This window comes from Musa acuminata, chromosome BXJ2-8 (assembly GCF_036884655.1).
Source record: "Musa acuminata AAA Group cultivar baxijiao chromosome BXJ2-8, Cavendish_Baxijiao_AAA, whole genome shotgun sequence".
Classification (NCBI taxonomy): Eukaryota; Viridiplantae; Streptophyta; class Magnoliopsida; order Zingiberales; family Musaceae; genus Musa; species Musa acuminata.
In genome coordinates, this window is record NC_088345.1 from 37,284,992 (window position 1) to 37,298,789 (window position 13,798).

Genomic DNA, 13,798 nt, shown 5'->3' on the forward strand with positions numbered 1-13,798 from the left:
TCGGCCTCGTGGGCATCGGAGAGATCCGACAATGGCGATTCCGAGATCGTTCGAGAGTACAAAGGCGAGGGACGACGCAAACAAAACGAGTGCGATCATACCAGCACTAAAGCACCGGATCCCATCAGAACTCCGAAGTTAAGCGTGCTTGGGCGAGAGTAGTACTAGGATGGGTGACCCCCTGGGAAGTCCTCGTGTTGCACTCCTTTTTGCGCCCCAAAAGACTTACTTAGAACCCTCTTTTAAGCTTTTCAATTTTTCCAGCATTATGGCCAACAATAAATTTGTCATTAACATATAGCAGGAGAATAATGAAATCATCATCTAAAAATTTCTTCATAAACATACAGTGGTTCTAGGATGGGTGACCCCCTGTTGCACTCGTTTTTGCGCCCCGAGCGGCCAAAACCTCTCCCGTCGGCCTCCGAGGCGATGGTTTTGGGCCTCGGAATTTGCCGTGACCGCTACGCAGTCAGTCTCGTGGGGCTCGGAGAGAGCTTTCCGGAATGGGGCCGCAATAGCGATTCCGAGTTCGTTCGAGAAAGTCCCGATGGTTTCGGCGCGCGCTTGCCGTGTCCGGTACGCGGTCGGCCTCGTGGGCATCGGAGAGATCCGACAATGGCGATTCCGAGATCGTTCGAGAGTACAAAGGCGAGGGACGACGCACACAAAATGAGTGCGATCATACCAGCACTAAAGCACCGGATCCCATCAGAACTCCGAAGTTAAGCGTGCTTGTGCGAGAGTAGTACTAGGATGGGTGACCCCCTGGGAAGTCCTCGTGTTGCACTCCTTTTTGCGCCCCAAAAGACTTACTTAGAACCCTCTTTTAAGCTTTTCAATTTTTCCAGCATTATGGCCAACAATAAATATGTCATTAACATATAGCAGGAGAATAATGAAATCATCATCTAAAAATTTCTTCATAAACATACAGTGGTTCTAGGATGGGTGACCCCCTGTTGCACTCGTTTTTGCGCCCCGAGCGGCCAAAACCTCTCCCGTCGGCCTCCGAGGCGATGGTTTTGGGCCTCGGAATTTGCCGTGACCGCTACGCAGTCAGTCTCGTGGGGCTCGGAGAGAGCTTTCCGGAATGGGGCCGCAATAGCGATTCCGAGTTCGTTCGAGAAAGTCCCGATGGTTTCGGCGCGCGCTTGCCGTGTCCGGTACGCGGTCGGCCTCGTGGGCATCGGAGAGATCCGACAATGGCGATTCCGAGATCGTTCGAGAGTACAAAGGCGAGGGACGACGCACACAAAACGAGTGCGATCATACCAGCACTAAAGCACCGGATCCCATCAGAACTCCGAAGTTAAGCGTGCTTGGGCGAGAGTAGTACTAGGATGGGTGACCCCCTGGGAAGTCCTCGTGTTGCACTCCATTTTGCGCCCCAAAAGACTTACTTAGAACCCTCTTTTAAGCTTTTCAATTTTTCCAGCATTATGGCCAACAATAAATTTGTCATTAACATATAGCAGGAGAATAATGAAATCATCATCTAAAAATTTCTTCATAAACATACAGTGGTTCTAGGATGGGTGACCCCCTGTTGCACTCGTTTTTGCGCCCCGAGCGGCCAAAACCTCTCCCGTCGGCCTCCGAGGCGATGGTTTTGGGCCTCGGAATTTGCCGTGACCGCTACGCAGTCAGTCTCGTGGGGCTCGGAGAGAGCTTTCCGGAATGGGGCCGCAATAGCGATTCCGAGTTCGTTCGAGAAAGTCCCGATGGTTTCGGCGCGCGCTTGCCGTGTCCGGTACGCGGTCGGCCTCGTGGGCATCGGAGAGATCCGACAATGGCGATTCCGAGATCGTTCGAGAGTACAAAGGCGAGGGACGACGCACACAAAACGAGTGCGATCATACCAGCACTAAAGCACCGGATCCCATCAGAACTCCGAAGTTAAGCGTGCTTGGGCGAGAGTAGTACTAGGATGGGTGACCCCCTGGGAAGTCCTCGTGTTGCACTCCTTTTTGCGCCCCTCTTTTAAGCTTTTCAATTTTTCCAGCATTATGGCCAACAATAAATATGTCATTAACATATAGCAGGAGAATAATGAAATCATCATCTAAAAATTTCTTCATAAACATACAGTGGTTCTAGGATGGGTGACCCCTGTTGCACTCGTTTTTGCGCCCCGAGCGGCCAAAACCTCTCCCGTCGGCCTCCGAGGCGATGGTTTTGGGCCTCGGAATTTGCCGTGACCGCTACGCAGTCAGTCTCGTGGGGCTCGGAGAGAGCTTTCCGGAATGGGGCCGCAATAGCGATTCCGAGTTCGTTCGAGAAAGTCCCGATGGTTTCGGCGCGCGCTTGCCGTGTCCGGTACGCGGTCGGCCTCGTGGGCATCGGAGAGATCCGACAATGGCGATTCCGAGATCGTTCGAGAGTACAAAGGCGAGGGACGACGCACACAAAACGAGTGCGATCATACCAGCACTAAAGCACCGGATCCCATCAGAACTCCGAAGTTAAGCGTGCTTGGGCGAGAGTAGTACTAGGATGGGTGACCCCCTGGGAAGTCCTCGTGTTGCACTCCTTTTTGCGCCCCTCTTTTAAGCTTTTCAATTTTTCCAGCATTATGGCCAACAATAAATATGTCATTAACATATAGCAGGAGAATAATGAAATCATCATCTAAAAATTTCTTCATAAACATACAGTGGTTCTAGGATGGGTGACCCCCTGTTGCACTCGTTTTTGCGCCCCGAGCGGCCAAAACCTCTCCCGTCGGCCTCCGAGGCGATGGTTTTGGGCCTCGGAATTTGCCGTGACCGCTACGCAGTCAGTCTCGTGGGGCTCGGAGAGAGCTTTCCGGAATGGGGCCGCAATAGCGATTCCGAGTTCGTTCGAGAAAGTCCCGATGGTTTCGGCGCGCGCTTGCCGTGTCCGGTACGCGGTCGGCCTCGTGGGCATCGGAGAGATCCGACAATGGCGATTCCGAGATCGTTCGAGAGTACAAAGGCGAGGGACGACGCACACAAAACGAGTGCGATCATACCAGCACTAAAGCAACGGATCCCATCAGAACTCCGAAGTTAAGCGTGCTTGGGCGAGAGTAGTACTAGGATGGGTGACCCCCTGGGAAGTCCTCGTGTTGCACTCCTTTTTGCGCCCCAAAAGACTTACTTAGAACCCTCTTTTAAGCTTTTCAATTTTTCCAGCATTATGGCCAACAATAAATATGTCATTAACATATAGCAGGAGAATAATGAAATCATCATCTAAAAATTTCTTCATAAACATACAGTGGTTCTAGGATGGGTGACCCCCTGTTGCACTCGTTTTTGCGCCCCGAGCGGCCAAAACCTCTCCCGTCGGCCTCCGAGGCGATGGTTTTGGGCCTCGGAATTTGCCGTGACCGCTACGCAGTCAGTCTCGTGGGGCTCGGAGAGAGCTTTCCGGAATGGGGCCGCAATAGCGATTCCGAGTTCGTTCGAGAAAGTCCCGATGGTTTCGGCGCGCGCTTGCCGTGTCCGGTACGCGGTCGGCCTCGTGGGCATCGGAGAGATCCGACAATGGCGATTCCGAGATCGTTCGAGAGTACAAAGGCGAGGGACGACGCAAACAAAACGAGTGCGATCATACCAGCACTAAAGCACCGGATCCCATCAGAACTCCGAAGTTAAGCGTGCTTGGGCGAGAGTAGTACTAGGATGGGTGACCCCCTGGGAAGTCCTCGTGTTGCACTCCTTTTTGCGCCCCAAAAGACTTACTTAGAACCCTCTTTTAAGCTTTTCAATTTTTCCAGCATTATGGCCAACAATAAATTTGTCATTAACATATAGCAGGAGAATAATGAAATCATCATCTAAAAATTTCTTCATAAACATACAGTGGTTCTAGGATGGGTGACCCCCTGTTGCACTCGTTTTTGCGCCCCGAGCGGCCAAAACCTCTCCCGTCGGCCTCCGAGGCGATGGTTTTGGGCCTCGGAATTTGCCGTGACCGCTACGCAGTCAGTCTCGTGGGGCTCGGAGAGAGCTTTCCGGAATGGGGCCGCAATAGCGATTCCGAGTTCGTTCGAGAAAGTCCCGATGGTTTCGGCGCGCGCTTGCCGTGTCCGGTACGCGGTCGGCCTCGTGGGCATCGGAGAGATCCGACAATGGCGATTCCGAGATCGTTCGAGAGTACAAAGGCGAGGGACGACGCACACAAAACGAGTGCGATCATACCAGCACTAAAGCACCGGATCCCATCAGAACTCCGAAGTTAAGCGTGCTTGGGCGAGAGTAGTACTAGGATGGGTGACCCCCTGGGAAGTCCTCGTGTTGCACTCCATTTTGCGCCCCAAAAGACTTACTTAGAACCCTCTTTTAAGCTTTTCAATTTTTCCAGCATTATGGCCAACAATAAATTTGTCATTAACATATAGCAGGAGAATAATGAAATCATCATCTAAAAATTTCTTCATAAACATACAGTGGTTCTAGGATGGGTGACCCCCTGTTGCACTCGTTTTTGCGCCCCGAGCGGCCAAAACCTCTCCCGTCGGCCTCCGAGGCGATGGTTTTGGGCCTCGGAATTTGCCGTGACCGCTACGCAGTCAGTCTCGTGGGGCTCGGAGAGAGCTTTCCGGAATGGGGCCGCAATAGCGATTCCGAGTTCGTTCGAGAAAGTCCCGATGGTTTCGGCGCGCGCTTGCCGTGTCCGGTACGCGGTCGGCCTCGTGGGCATCGGAGAGATCCGACAATGGCGATTCCGAGATCGTTCGAGAGTACAAAGGCGAGGGACGACGCACACAAAACGAGTGCGATCATACCAGCACTAAAGCAACGGATCCCATCAGAACTCCGAAGTTAAGCGTGCTTGGGCGAGAGTAGTACTAGGATGGGTGACCCCCTGGGAAGTCCTCGTGTTGCACTCCTTTTTGCGCCCCAAAAGACTTACTTAGAACCCTCTTTTAAGCTTTTCAATTTTTCCAGCATTATGGCCAACAATAAATATGTCATTAACATATAGCAGGAGAATAATGAAATCATCATCTAAAAATTTCTTCATAAACATACAGTGGTTCTAGGATGGGTGACCCCCTGTTGCACTCGTTTTTGCGCCCCGAGCGGCCAAAACCTCTCCCGTCGGCCTCCGAGGCGATGGTTTTGGGCCTCGGAATTTGCCGTGACCGCTACGCAGTCAGTCTCGTGGGGCTCGGAGAGAGCTTTCCGGAATGGGGCCGCAATAGCGATTCCGAGTTCGTTCGAGAAAGTCCCGATGGTTTCGGCGCGCGCTTGCCGTGTCCGGTACGCGGTCGGCCTCGTGGGCATCGGAGAGATCCGACAATGGCGATTCCGAGATCGTTCGAGAGTACAAAGGCGAGGGACGACGCAAACAAAACGAGTGCGATCATACCAGCACTAAAGCACCGGATCCCATCAGAACTCCGAAGTTAAGCGTGCTTGGGCGAGAGTAGTACTAGGATGGGTGACCCCCTGGGAAGTCCTCGTGTTGCACTCCTTTTTGCGCCCCAAAAGACTTACTTAGAACCCTCTTTTAAGCTTTTCAATTTTTCCAGCATTATGGCCAACAATAAATTTGTCATTAACATATAGCAGGAGAATAATGAAATCATCATCTAAAAATTTCTTCATAAACATACAGTGGTTCTAGGATGGGTGACCCCCTGTTGCACTCGTTTTTGCGCCCCGAGCGGCCAAAACCTCTCCCGTCGGCCTCCGAGGCGATGGTTTTGGGCCTCGGAATTTGCCGTGACCGCTACGCAGTCAGTCTCGTGGGGCTCGGAGAGAGCTTTCCGGAATGGGGCCGCAATAGCGATTCCGAGTTCGTTCGAGAAAGTCCCGATGGTTTCGGCGCGCGCTTGCCGTGTCCGGTACGCGGTCGGCCTCGTGGGCATCGGAGAGATCCGACAATGGCGATTCCGAGATCGTTCGAGAGTACAAAGGCGAGGGACGACGCACACAAAACGAGTGCGATCATACCAGCACTAAAGCACCGGATCCCATCAGAACTCCGAAGTTAAGCGTGCTTGGGCGAGAGTAGTACTAGGATGGGTGACCCCCTGGGAAGTCCTCGTGTTGCACTCCATTTTGCGCCCCAAAAGACTTACTTAGAACCCTCTTTTAAGCTTTTCAATTTTTCCAGCATTATGGCCAACAATAAATTTGTCATTAACATATAGCAGGAGAATAATGAAATCATCATCTAAAAATTTCTTCATAAACATACAGTGGTTCTAGGATGGGTGACCCCCTGTTGCACTCGTTTTTGCGCCCCGAGCGGCCAAAACCTCTCCCGTCGGCCTCCGAGGCGATGGTTTTGGGCCTCGGAATTTGCCGTGACCGCTACGCAGTCAGTCTCGTGGGGCTCGGAGAGAGCTTTCCGGAATGGGGCCGCAATAGCGATTCCGAGTTCGTTCGAGAAAGTCCCGAAGGTTTCGGCGCGCGCTTGCCGTGTCCGGTACGCGGTCGGCCTGTGGGCATCGGAGAGATCCGACAATGGCGATTCCGAGATCGTTCGAGAGTACAAAGGCGGGGGACGACGCACAAAAAACGAGTGCGATCATACCAGCACTAAAGCACCGGATCCCATCAGAACTCCGAAGTTAAGCGTGCTTGGGCGAGAGTAGTACTAGGATGGGTGACCCCCTGGGAAGTCCTCGTGTTGCACTCCTTTTTGCGCCCCTCTTTTAAGCTTTTCAATTTTTCCAGCATTATGGCCAACAATAAATATGTCATTAACATATAGCAGGAGAATAATGAAATCATCATCTAAAAATTTCTTCATAAACATACAGTGGTTCTAGGATGGGTGACCCCCTGTTGCACTCGTTTTTGCGCCCCGAGCGGCCAAAACCTCTCCCGTCGGCCTCCGAGGCGATGGTTTTGGGCCTCGGAATTTGCCGTGACCGCTACGCAGTCAGTCTCGTGGGGCTCGGAGAGAGCTTTCCGGAATGGGGCCGCAATAGCGATTCCGAGTTCGTTCGAGAAAGTCCCGATGGTTTCGGCGCGCGCTTGCCGTGTCCGGTACGCGGTCGGCCTCGTGGGCATCGGAGAGATCCGACAATGGCGATTCCGAGATCGTTCGAGAGTACAAAGGCGAGGGACGACGCACACAAAACGAGTGCGATCATACCAGCACTAAAGCAACGGATCCCATCAGAACTCCGAAGTTAAGCGTGCTTGGGCGAGAGTAGTACTAGGATGGGTGACCCCCTGGGAAGTCCTCGTGTTGCACTCCTTTTTGCGCCCCAAAAGACTTACTTAGAACCCTCTTTTAAGCTTTTCAATTTTTCCAGCATTATGGCCAACAATAAATATGTCATTAACATATAGCAGGAGAATAATGAAATCATCATCTAAAAATTTCTTCATAAACATACAGTGGTTCTAGGATGGGTGACCCCCTGTTGCACTCGTTTTTGCGCCCCGAGCGGCCAAAACCTCTCCCGTCGGCCTCCGAGGCGATGGTTTTGGGCCTCGGAATTTGCCGTGACCGCTACGCAGTCAGTCTCGTGGGGCTCGGAGAGAGCTTTCCGGAATGGGGCCGCAATAGCGATTCCGAGTTCGTTCGAGAAAGTCCCGATGGTTTCGGCGCGCGCTTGCCGTGTCCGGTACGCGGTCGGCCTCGTGGGCATCGGAGAGATCCGACAATGGCGATTCCGAGATCGTTCGAGAGTACAAAGGCGAGGGACGACGCAAACAAAACGAGTGCGATCATACCAGCACTAAAGCACCGGATCCCATCAGAACTCCGAAGTTAAGCGTGCTTGGGCGAGAGTAGTACTAGGATGGGTGACCCCCTGGGAAGTCCTCGTGTTGCACTCCTTTTTGCGCCCCAAAAGACTTACTTAGAACCCTCTTTTAAGCTTTTCAATTTTTCCAGCATTATGGCCAACAATAAATTTGTCATTAACATATAGCAGGAGAATAATGAAATCATCATCTAAAAATTTCTTCATAAACATACAGTGGTTCTAGGATGGGTGACCCCCTGTTGCACTCGTTTTTGCGCCCCGAGCGGCCAAAACCTCTCCCGTCGGCCTCCGAGGCGATGGTTTTGGGCCTCGGAATTTGCCGTGACCGCTACGCAGTCAGTCTCGTGGGGCTCGGAGAGAGCTTTCCGGAATGGGGCCGCAATAGCGATTCCGAGTTCGTTCGAGAAAGTCCCGATGGTTTCGGCGCGCGCTTGCCGTGTCCGGTACGCGGTCGGCCTCGTGGGCATCGGAGAGATCCGACAATGGCGATTCCGAGATCGTTCGAGAGTACAAAGGCGAGGGACGACGCACACAAAACGAGTGCGATCATACCAGCACTAAAGCACCGGATCCCATCAGAACTCCGAAGTTAAGCGTGCTTGGGCGAGAGTAGTACTAGGATGGGTGACCCCCTGGGAAGTCCTCGTGTTGCACTCCATTTTGCGCCCCTCTTTTAAGCTTTTCAATTTTTCCAGCATTATGGCCAACAATAAATATGTCATTAACATATAGCAGGAGAATAATGAAATCATCATCTAAAAATTTCTTCATAAACATACAGTGGTTCTAGGATGGGTGACCCCCTGTTGCACTCGTTTTTGCGCCCCGAGCGGCCAAAACCTCTCCCGTCGGCCTCCGAGGCGATGGTTTTGGGCCTCGGAATTTGCCGTGACCGCTACGCAGTCAGTCTCGTGGGGCTCGGAGAGAGCTTTCCGGAATGGGGCCGCAATAGCGATTCCGAGTTCGTTCGAGAAAGTCCCGATGGTTTCGGCGCGCGCTTGCCGTGTCCGGTACGCGGTCGGCCTCGTGGGCATCGGAGAGATCCGACAATGGCGATTCCGAGATCGTTCGAGAGTACAAAGGCGAGGGACGACGCAAACAAAACGAGTGCGATCATACCAGCACTAAAGCACCGGATCCCATCAGAACTCCGAAGTTAAGCGTGCTTGGGCGAGAGTAGTACTAGGATGGGTGACCCCCTGGGAAGTCCTCGTGTTGCACTCCTTTTTGCGCCCCAAAAGACTTACTTAGAACCCTCTTTTAAGCTTTTCAATTTTTCCAGCATTATGGCCAACAATAAATTTGTCATTAACATATAGCAGGAGAATAATGAAATCATCATCTAAAAATTTCTTCATAAACATACAGTGGTTCTAGGATGGGTGACCCCCTGTTGCACTCGTTTTTGCGCCCCGAGCGGCCAAAACCTCTCCCGTCGGCCTCCGAGGCGATGGTTTTGGGCCTCGGAATTTGCCGTGACCGCTACGCAGTCAGTCTCGTGGGGCTCGGAGAGAGCTTTCCGGAATGGGGCCGCAATAGCGATTCCGAGTTCGTTCGAGAAAGTCCCGATGGTTTCGGCGCGCGCTTGCCGTGTCCGGTACGCGGTCGGCCTCGTGGGCATCGGAGAGATCCGACAATGGCGATTCCGAGTTCGTTCGAGAGTACAAAGGCGAGGGACGACGCAAACAAAACGAGTGCGATCATACCAGCACTAAAGCACCGGATCCCATCAGAACTCCGAAGTTAAGCGTGCTTGGGCGAGAGTAGTACTAGGATGGGTGACCCCCTGGGAAGTCCTCGTGTTGCACTCCTTTTTGCGCCCCAAAAGACTTACTTAGAACCCTCTTTTAAGCTTTTCAATTTTTCCAGCATTATGGCCAACAATAAATTTGTCATTAACATATAGCAGGAGAATAATGAAATCATCATCTAAAAATTTCTTCATAAACATACAGTGGTTCTAGGATGGGTGACCCCCTGTTGCACTCGTTTTTGCGCCCCGAGCGGCCAAAACCTCTCCCGTCGGCCTCCGAGGCGATGGTTTTGGGCCTCGGAATTTGCCGTGACCGCTACGCAGTCAGTCTCGTGGGGCTCGGAGAGAGCTTTCCGGAATGGGGCCGCAATAGCGATTCCGAGTTCGTTCGAGAAAGTCCCGATGGTTTCGGCGCGCGCTTGCCGTGTCCGGTACGCGGTCGGCCTCGTGGGCATCGGAGAGATCCGACAATGGCGATTCCGAGATCGTTCGAGAGTACAAAGGCGAGGGACGACGCACACAAAATGAGTGCGATCATACCAGCACTAAAGCACCGGATCCCATCAGAACTCCGAAGTTAAGCGTGCTTGGGCGAGAGTAGTACTAGGATGGGTGACCCCCTGGGAAGTCCTCGTGTTGCACTCCTTTTTGCGCCCCAAAAGACTTACTTAGAACCCTCTTTTAAGCTTTTCAATTTTTCCAGCATTATGGCCAACAATAAATATGTCATTAACATATAGCAGGAGAATAATGAAATCATCATCTAAAAATTTCTTCATAAACATACAGTGGTTCTAGGATGGGTGACCCCCTGTTGCACTCGTTTTTGCGCCCCGAGCGGCCAAAACCTCTCCCGTCGGCCTCCGAGGCGATGGTTTTGGGCCTCGGAATTTGCCGTGACCGCTACGCAGTCAGTCTCGTGGGGCTCGGAGAGAGCTTTCCGGAATGGGGCCGCAATAGCGATTCCGAGTTCGTTCGAGAAAGTCCCGATGGTTTCGGCGCGCGCTTGCCGTGTCCGGTACGCGGTCGGCCTCGTGGGCATCGGAGAGATCCGACAATGGCGATTCCGAGATCGTTCGAGAGTACAAAGGCGAGGGACGACGCACACAAAACGAGTGCGATCATACCAGCACTAAAGCACCGGATCCCATCAGAACTCCGAAGTTAAGCGTGCTTGGGCGAGAGTAGTACTAGGATGGGTGACCCCCTGGGAAGTCCTCGTGTTGCACTCCATTTTGCGCCCCAAAAGACTTACTTAGAACCCTCTTTTAAGCTTTTCAATTTTTCCAGCATTATGGCCAACAATAAATTTGTCATTAACATATAGCAGGAGAATAATGAAATCATCATCTAAAAATTTCTTCATAAACATACAGTGGTTCTAGGATGGGTGACCCCCTGTTGCACTCGTTTTTGCGCCCCGAGCGGCCAAAACCTCTCCCGTCGGCCTCCGAGGCGATGGTTTTGGGCCTCGGAATTTGCCGTGACCGCTACGCAGTCAGTCTCGTGGGGCTCGGAGAGAGCTTTCCGGAATGGGGCCGCAATAGCGATTCCGAGTTCGTTCGAGAAAGTCCCGATGGTTTCGGCGCGCGCTTGCCGTGTCCGGTACGCGGTCGGCCTCGTGGGCATCGGAGAGATCCGACAATGGCGATTCCGAGATCGTTCGAGAGTACAAAGGCGAGGGACGACGCACACAAAACGAGTGCGATCATACCAGCACTAAAGCACCGGATCCCATCAGAACTCCGAAGTTAAGCGTGCTTGGGCGAGAGTAGTACTAGGATGGGTGACCCCCTGGGAAGTCCTCGTGTTGCACTCCTTTTTGCGCCCCTCTTTTAAGCTTTTCAATTTTTCCAGCATTATGGCCAACAATAAATATGTCATTAACATATAGCAGGAGAATAATGAAATCATCATCTAAAAATTTCTTCATAAACATACAGTGGTTCTAGGATGGGTGACCCCTGTTGCACTCGTTTTTGCGCCCCGAGCGGCCAAAACCTCTCCCGTCGGCCTCCGAGGCGATGGTTTTGGGCCTCGGAATTTGCCGTGACCGCTACGCAGTCAGTCTCGTGGGGCTCGGAGAGAGCTTTCCGGAATGGGGCCGCAATAGCGATTCCGAGTTCGTTCGAGAAAGTCCCGATGGTTTCGGCGCGCGCTTGCCGTGTCCGGTACGCGGTCGGCCTCGTGGGCATCGGAGAGATCCGACAATGGCGATTCCGAGATCGTTCGAGAGTACAAAGGCGAGGGACGACGCACACAAAACGAGTGCGATCATACCAGCACTAAAGCACCGGATCCCATCAGAACTCCGAAGTTAAGCGTGCTTGGGCGAGAGTAGTACTAGGATGGGTGACCCCCTGGGAAGTCCTCGTGTTGCACTCCTTTTTGCGCCCCTCTTTTAAGCTTTTCAATTTTTCCAGCATTATGGCCAACAATAAATATGTCATTAACATATAGCAGGAGAATAATGAAATCATCATCTAAAAATTTCTTCATAAACATACAGTGGTTCTAGGATGGGTGACCCCCTGTTGCACTCGTTTTTGCGCCCCGAGCGGCCAAAACCTCTCCCGTCGGCCTCCGAGGCGATGGTTTTGGGCCTCGGAATTTGCCGTGACCGCTACGCAGTCAGTCTCGTGGGGCTCGGAGAGAGCTTTCCGGAATGGGGCCGCAATAGCGATTCCGAGTTCGTTCGAGAAAGTCCCGATGGTTTCGGCGCGCGCTTGCCGTGTCCGGTACGCGGTCGGCCTCGTGGGCATCGGAGAGATCCGACAATGGCGATTCCGAGATCGTTCGAGAGTACAAAGGCGAGGGACGACGCACACAAAACGAGTGCGATCATACCAGCACTAAAGCAACGGATCCCATCAGAACTCCGAAGTTAAGCGTGCTTGGGCGAGAGTAGTACTAGGATGGGTGACCCCCTGGGAAGTCCTCGTGTTGCACTCCTTTTTGCGCCCCAAAAGACTTACTTAGAACCCTCTTTTAAGCTTTTCAATTTTTCCAGCATTATGGCCAACAATAAATATGTCATTAACATATAGCAGGAGAATAATGAAATCATCATCTAAAAATTTCTTCATAAACATACAGTGGTTCTAGGATGGGTGACCCCCTGTTGCACTCGTTTTTGCGCCCCGAGCGGCCAAAACCTCTCCCGTCGGCCTCCGAGGCGATGGTTTTGGGCCTCGGAATTTGCCGTGACCGCTACGCAGTCAGTCTCGTGGGGCTCGGAGAGAGCTTTCCGGAATGGGGCCGCAATAGCGATTCCGAGTTCGTTCGAGAAAGTCCCGATGGTTTCGGCGCGCGCTTGCCGTGTCCGGTACGCGGTCGGCCTCGTGGGCATCGGAGAGATCCGACAATGGCGATTCCGAGATCGTTCGAGAGTACAAAGGCGAGGGACGACGCAAACAAAACGAGTGCGATCATACCAGCACTAAAGCACCGGATCCCATCAGAACTCCGAAGTTAAGCGTGCTTGGGCGAGAGTAGTACTAGGATGGGTGACCCCCTGGGAAGTCCTCGTGTTGCACTCCTTTTTGCGCCCCAAAAGACTTACTTAGAACCCTCTTTTAAGCTTTTCAATTTTTCCAGCATTATGGCCAACAATAAATTTGTCATTAACATATAGCAGGAGAATAATGAAATCATCATCTAAAAATTTCTTCATAAACATACAGTGGTTCTAGGATGGGTGACCCCCTGTTGCACTCGTTTTTGCGCCCCGAGCGGCCAAAACCTCTCCCGTCGGCCTCCGAGGCGATGGTTTTGGGCCTCGGAATTTGCCGTGACCGCTACGCTGTCAGTCTCGTGGGGCTCGGAGAGAGCTTTCCGGAATGGGGCCGCAATAGCGATTCCGAGTTCGTTCGAGAAAGTCCCGATGGTTTCGGCGCGCGCTTGCCGTGTCCGGTACGCGGTCGGCCTCGTGGGCATCGGAGAGATCCGACAATGGCGATTCCGAGATCGTTCGAGAGTACAAAGGCGAGGGACGACGCAAACAAAACGAGTGCGATCATACCAGCACTAAAGCACCGGATCCCATCAGAACTCCGAAGTTAAGCGTGCTTGGGCGAGAGTAGTACTAGGATGGGTGACCCCCTGGGAAGTCCTCGTGTTGCACTCCTTTTTGCGCCCCAAAAGACTTACTTAGAACCCTCTTTTAAGCTTTTCAATTTTTCCAGCATTATGGCCAACAATAAATTTGTCATTAACATATAGCAGGAGAATAATGAAATCATCATCTAAAAATTTCTTCATAAACATACAGTGGTTCTAGGATGGGTGACCCCCTGTTGCACTCGTTTTTGCGCCCCGAGCGGCCAAAACCTCTCCCGTCG

At 52.4% G+C, this 13,798-nt stretch overlaps 24 non-coding genes across 24 annotated transcripts; all 24 read left to right on the forward strand.

Moving 5' to 3' along the window:
* Positions 1 to 87: 87 nt before the first annotated feature.
* LOC135620717 (5S ribosomal RNA) lies at positions 88 to 206 on the forward strand. The gene has a single exon (XR_010489954.1). It is a non-coding gene; the product is annotated as a 5S ribosomal RNA (ribosomal RNA).
* A 468-nt stretch (positions 207 to 674) lies between these two features.
* Positions 675 to 793, forward strand: LOC135620546 (5S ribosomal RNA). The gene has a single exon (XR_010489789.1). It is a non-coding gene; the product is annotated as a 5S ribosomal RNA (ribosomal RNA).
* Positions 794 to 1,261: 468 nt separating this feature from the next.
* LOC135620729 (5S ribosomal RNA) lies at positions 1,262 to 1,380 on the forward strand. Its single transcript, XR_010489965.1, has one exon. It is a non-coding gene; the product is annotated as a 5S ribosomal RNA (ribosomal RNA).
* Positions 1,381 to 1,848: 468 nt separating this feature from the next.
* On the forward strand, positions 1,849 to 1,967 carry LOC135620741 (5S ribosomal RNA). The gene has a single exon (XR_010489976.1). It is a non-coding gene; the product is annotated as a 5S ribosomal RNA (ribosomal RNA).
* Positions 1,968 to 2,414: 447 nt separating this feature from the next.
* LOC135620753 (5S ribosomal RNA) lies at positions 2,415 to 2,533 on the forward strand. The gene has a single exon (XR_010489988.1). It is a non-coding gene; the product is annotated as a 5S ribosomal RNA (ribosomal RNA).
* Positions 2,534 to 2,981: 448 nt separating this feature from the next.
* Positions 2,982 to 3,100, forward strand: LOC135620492 (5S ribosomal RNA). The gene has a single exon (XR_010489735.1). It is a non-coding gene; the product is annotated as a 5S ribosomal RNA (ribosomal RNA).
* A 468-nt stretch (positions 3,101 to 3,568) lies between these two features.
* LOC135620765 (5S ribosomal RNA) lies at positions 3,569 to 3,687 on the forward strand. The gene has a single exon (XR_010489999.1). It is a non-coding gene; the product is annotated as a 5S ribosomal RNA (ribosomal RNA).
* Positions 3,688 to 4,155: 468 nt separating this feature from the next.
* Positions 4,156 to 4,274, forward strand: LOC135620776 (5S ribosomal RNA). The gene has a single exon (XR_010490010.1). It is a non-coding gene; the product is annotated as a 5S ribosomal RNA (ribosomal RNA).
* A 468-nt stretch (positions 4,275 to 4,742) lies between these two features.
* LOC135620493 (5S ribosomal RNA) lies at positions 4,743 to 4,861 on the forward strand. Its single transcript, XR_010489736.1, has one exon. It is a non-coding gene; the product is annotated as a 5S ribosomal RNA (ribosomal RNA).
* A 468-nt stretch (positions 4,862 to 5,329) lies between these two features.
* Positions 5,330 to 5,448, forward strand: LOC135620788 (5S ribosomal RNA). Its single transcript, XR_010490021.1, has one exon. It is a non-coding gene; the product is annotated as a 5S ribosomal RNA (ribosomal RNA).
* Positions 5,449 to 5,916: 468 nt separating this feature from the next.
* LOC135620799 (5S ribosomal RNA) lies at positions 5,917 to 6,035 on the forward strand. Its single transcript, XR_010490032.1, has one exon. It is a non-coding gene; the product is annotated as a 5S ribosomal RNA (ribosomal RNA).
* A 467-nt stretch (positions 6,036 to 6,502) lies between these two features.
* Positions 6,503 to 6,621, forward strand: LOC135620811 (5S ribosomal RNA). The gene has a single exon (XR_010490043.1). It is a non-coding gene; the product is annotated as a 5S ribosomal RNA (ribosomal RNA).
* Positions 6,622 to 7,069: 448 nt separating this feature from the next.
* LOC135620494 (5S ribosomal RNA) lies at positions 7,070 to 7,188 on the forward strand. Its single transcript, XR_010489737.1, has one exon. It is a non-coding gene; the product is annotated as a 5S ribosomal RNA (ribosomal RNA).
* A 468-nt stretch (positions 7,189 to 7,656) lies between these two features.
* Positions 7,657 to 7,775, forward strand: LOC135620823 (5S ribosomal RNA). Its single transcript, XR_010490054.1, has one exon. It is a non-coding gene; the product is annotated as a 5S ribosomal RNA (ribosomal RNA).
* A 468-nt stretch (positions 7,776 to 8,243) lies between these two features.
* Positions 8,244 to 8,362, forward strand: LOC135620834 (5S ribosomal RNA). Its single transcript, XR_010490065.1, has one exon. It is a non-coding gene; the product is annotated as a 5S ribosomal RNA (ribosomal RNA).
* A 448-nt stretch (positions 8,363 to 8,810) lies between these two features.
* On the forward strand, positions 8,811 to 8,929 carry LOC135620845 (5S ribosomal RNA). The gene has a single exon (XR_010490076.1). It is a non-coding gene; the product is annotated as a 5S ribosomal RNA (ribosomal RNA).
* Positions 8,930 to 9,397: 468 nt separating this feature from the next.
* Positions 9,398 to 9,516, forward strand: LOC135620857 (5S ribosomal RNA). The gene has a single exon (XR_010490087.1). It is a non-coding gene; the product is annotated as a 5S ribosomal RNA (ribosomal RNA).
* A 468-nt stretch (positions 9,517 to 9,984) lies between these two features.
* LOC135620870 (5S ribosomal RNA) lies at positions 9,985 to 10,103 on the forward strand. Its single transcript, XR_010490099.1, has one exon. It is a non-coding gene; the product is annotated as a 5S ribosomal RNA (ribosomal RNA).
* A 468-nt stretch (positions 10,104 to 10,571) lies between these two features.
* LOC135620881 (5S ribosomal RNA) lies at positions 10,572 to 10,690 on the forward strand. Its single transcript, XR_010490110.1, has one exon. It is a non-coding gene; the product is annotated as a 5S ribosomal RNA (ribosomal RNA).
* Positions 10,691 to 11,158: 468 nt separating this feature from the next.
* LOC135620892 (5S ribosomal RNA) lies at positions 11,159 to 11,277 on the forward strand. The gene has a single exon (XR_010490121.1). It is a non-coding gene; the product is annotated as a 5S ribosomal RNA (ribosomal RNA).
* A 447-nt stretch (positions 11,278 to 11,724) lies between these two features.
* Positions 11,725 to 11,843, forward strand: LOC135620903 (5S ribosomal RNA). Its single transcript, XR_010490132.1, has one exon. It is a non-coding gene; the product is annotated as a 5S ribosomal RNA (ribosomal RNA).
* Positions 11,844 to 12,291: 448 nt separating this feature from the next.
* Positions 12,292 to 12,410, forward strand: LOC135620495 (5S ribosomal RNA). Its single transcript, XR_010489738.1, has one exon. It is a non-coding gene; the product is annotated as a 5S ribosomal RNA (ribosomal RNA).
* A 468-nt stretch (positions 12,411 to 12,878) lies between these two features.
* LOC135620914 (5S ribosomal RNA) lies at positions 12,879 to 12,997 on the forward strand. The gene has a single exon (XR_010490143.1). It is a non-coding gene; the product is annotated as a 5S ribosomal RNA (ribosomal RNA).
* A 468-nt stretch (positions 12,998 to 13,465) lies between these two features.
* LOC135620925 (5S ribosomal RNA) lies at positions 13,466 to 13,584 on the forward strand. Its single transcript, XR_010490154.1, has one exon. It is a non-coding gene; the product is annotated as a 5S ribosomal RNA (ribosomal RNA).
* The last annotated feature ends 214 nt before the right edge of the window (positions 13,585 to 13,798 follow it).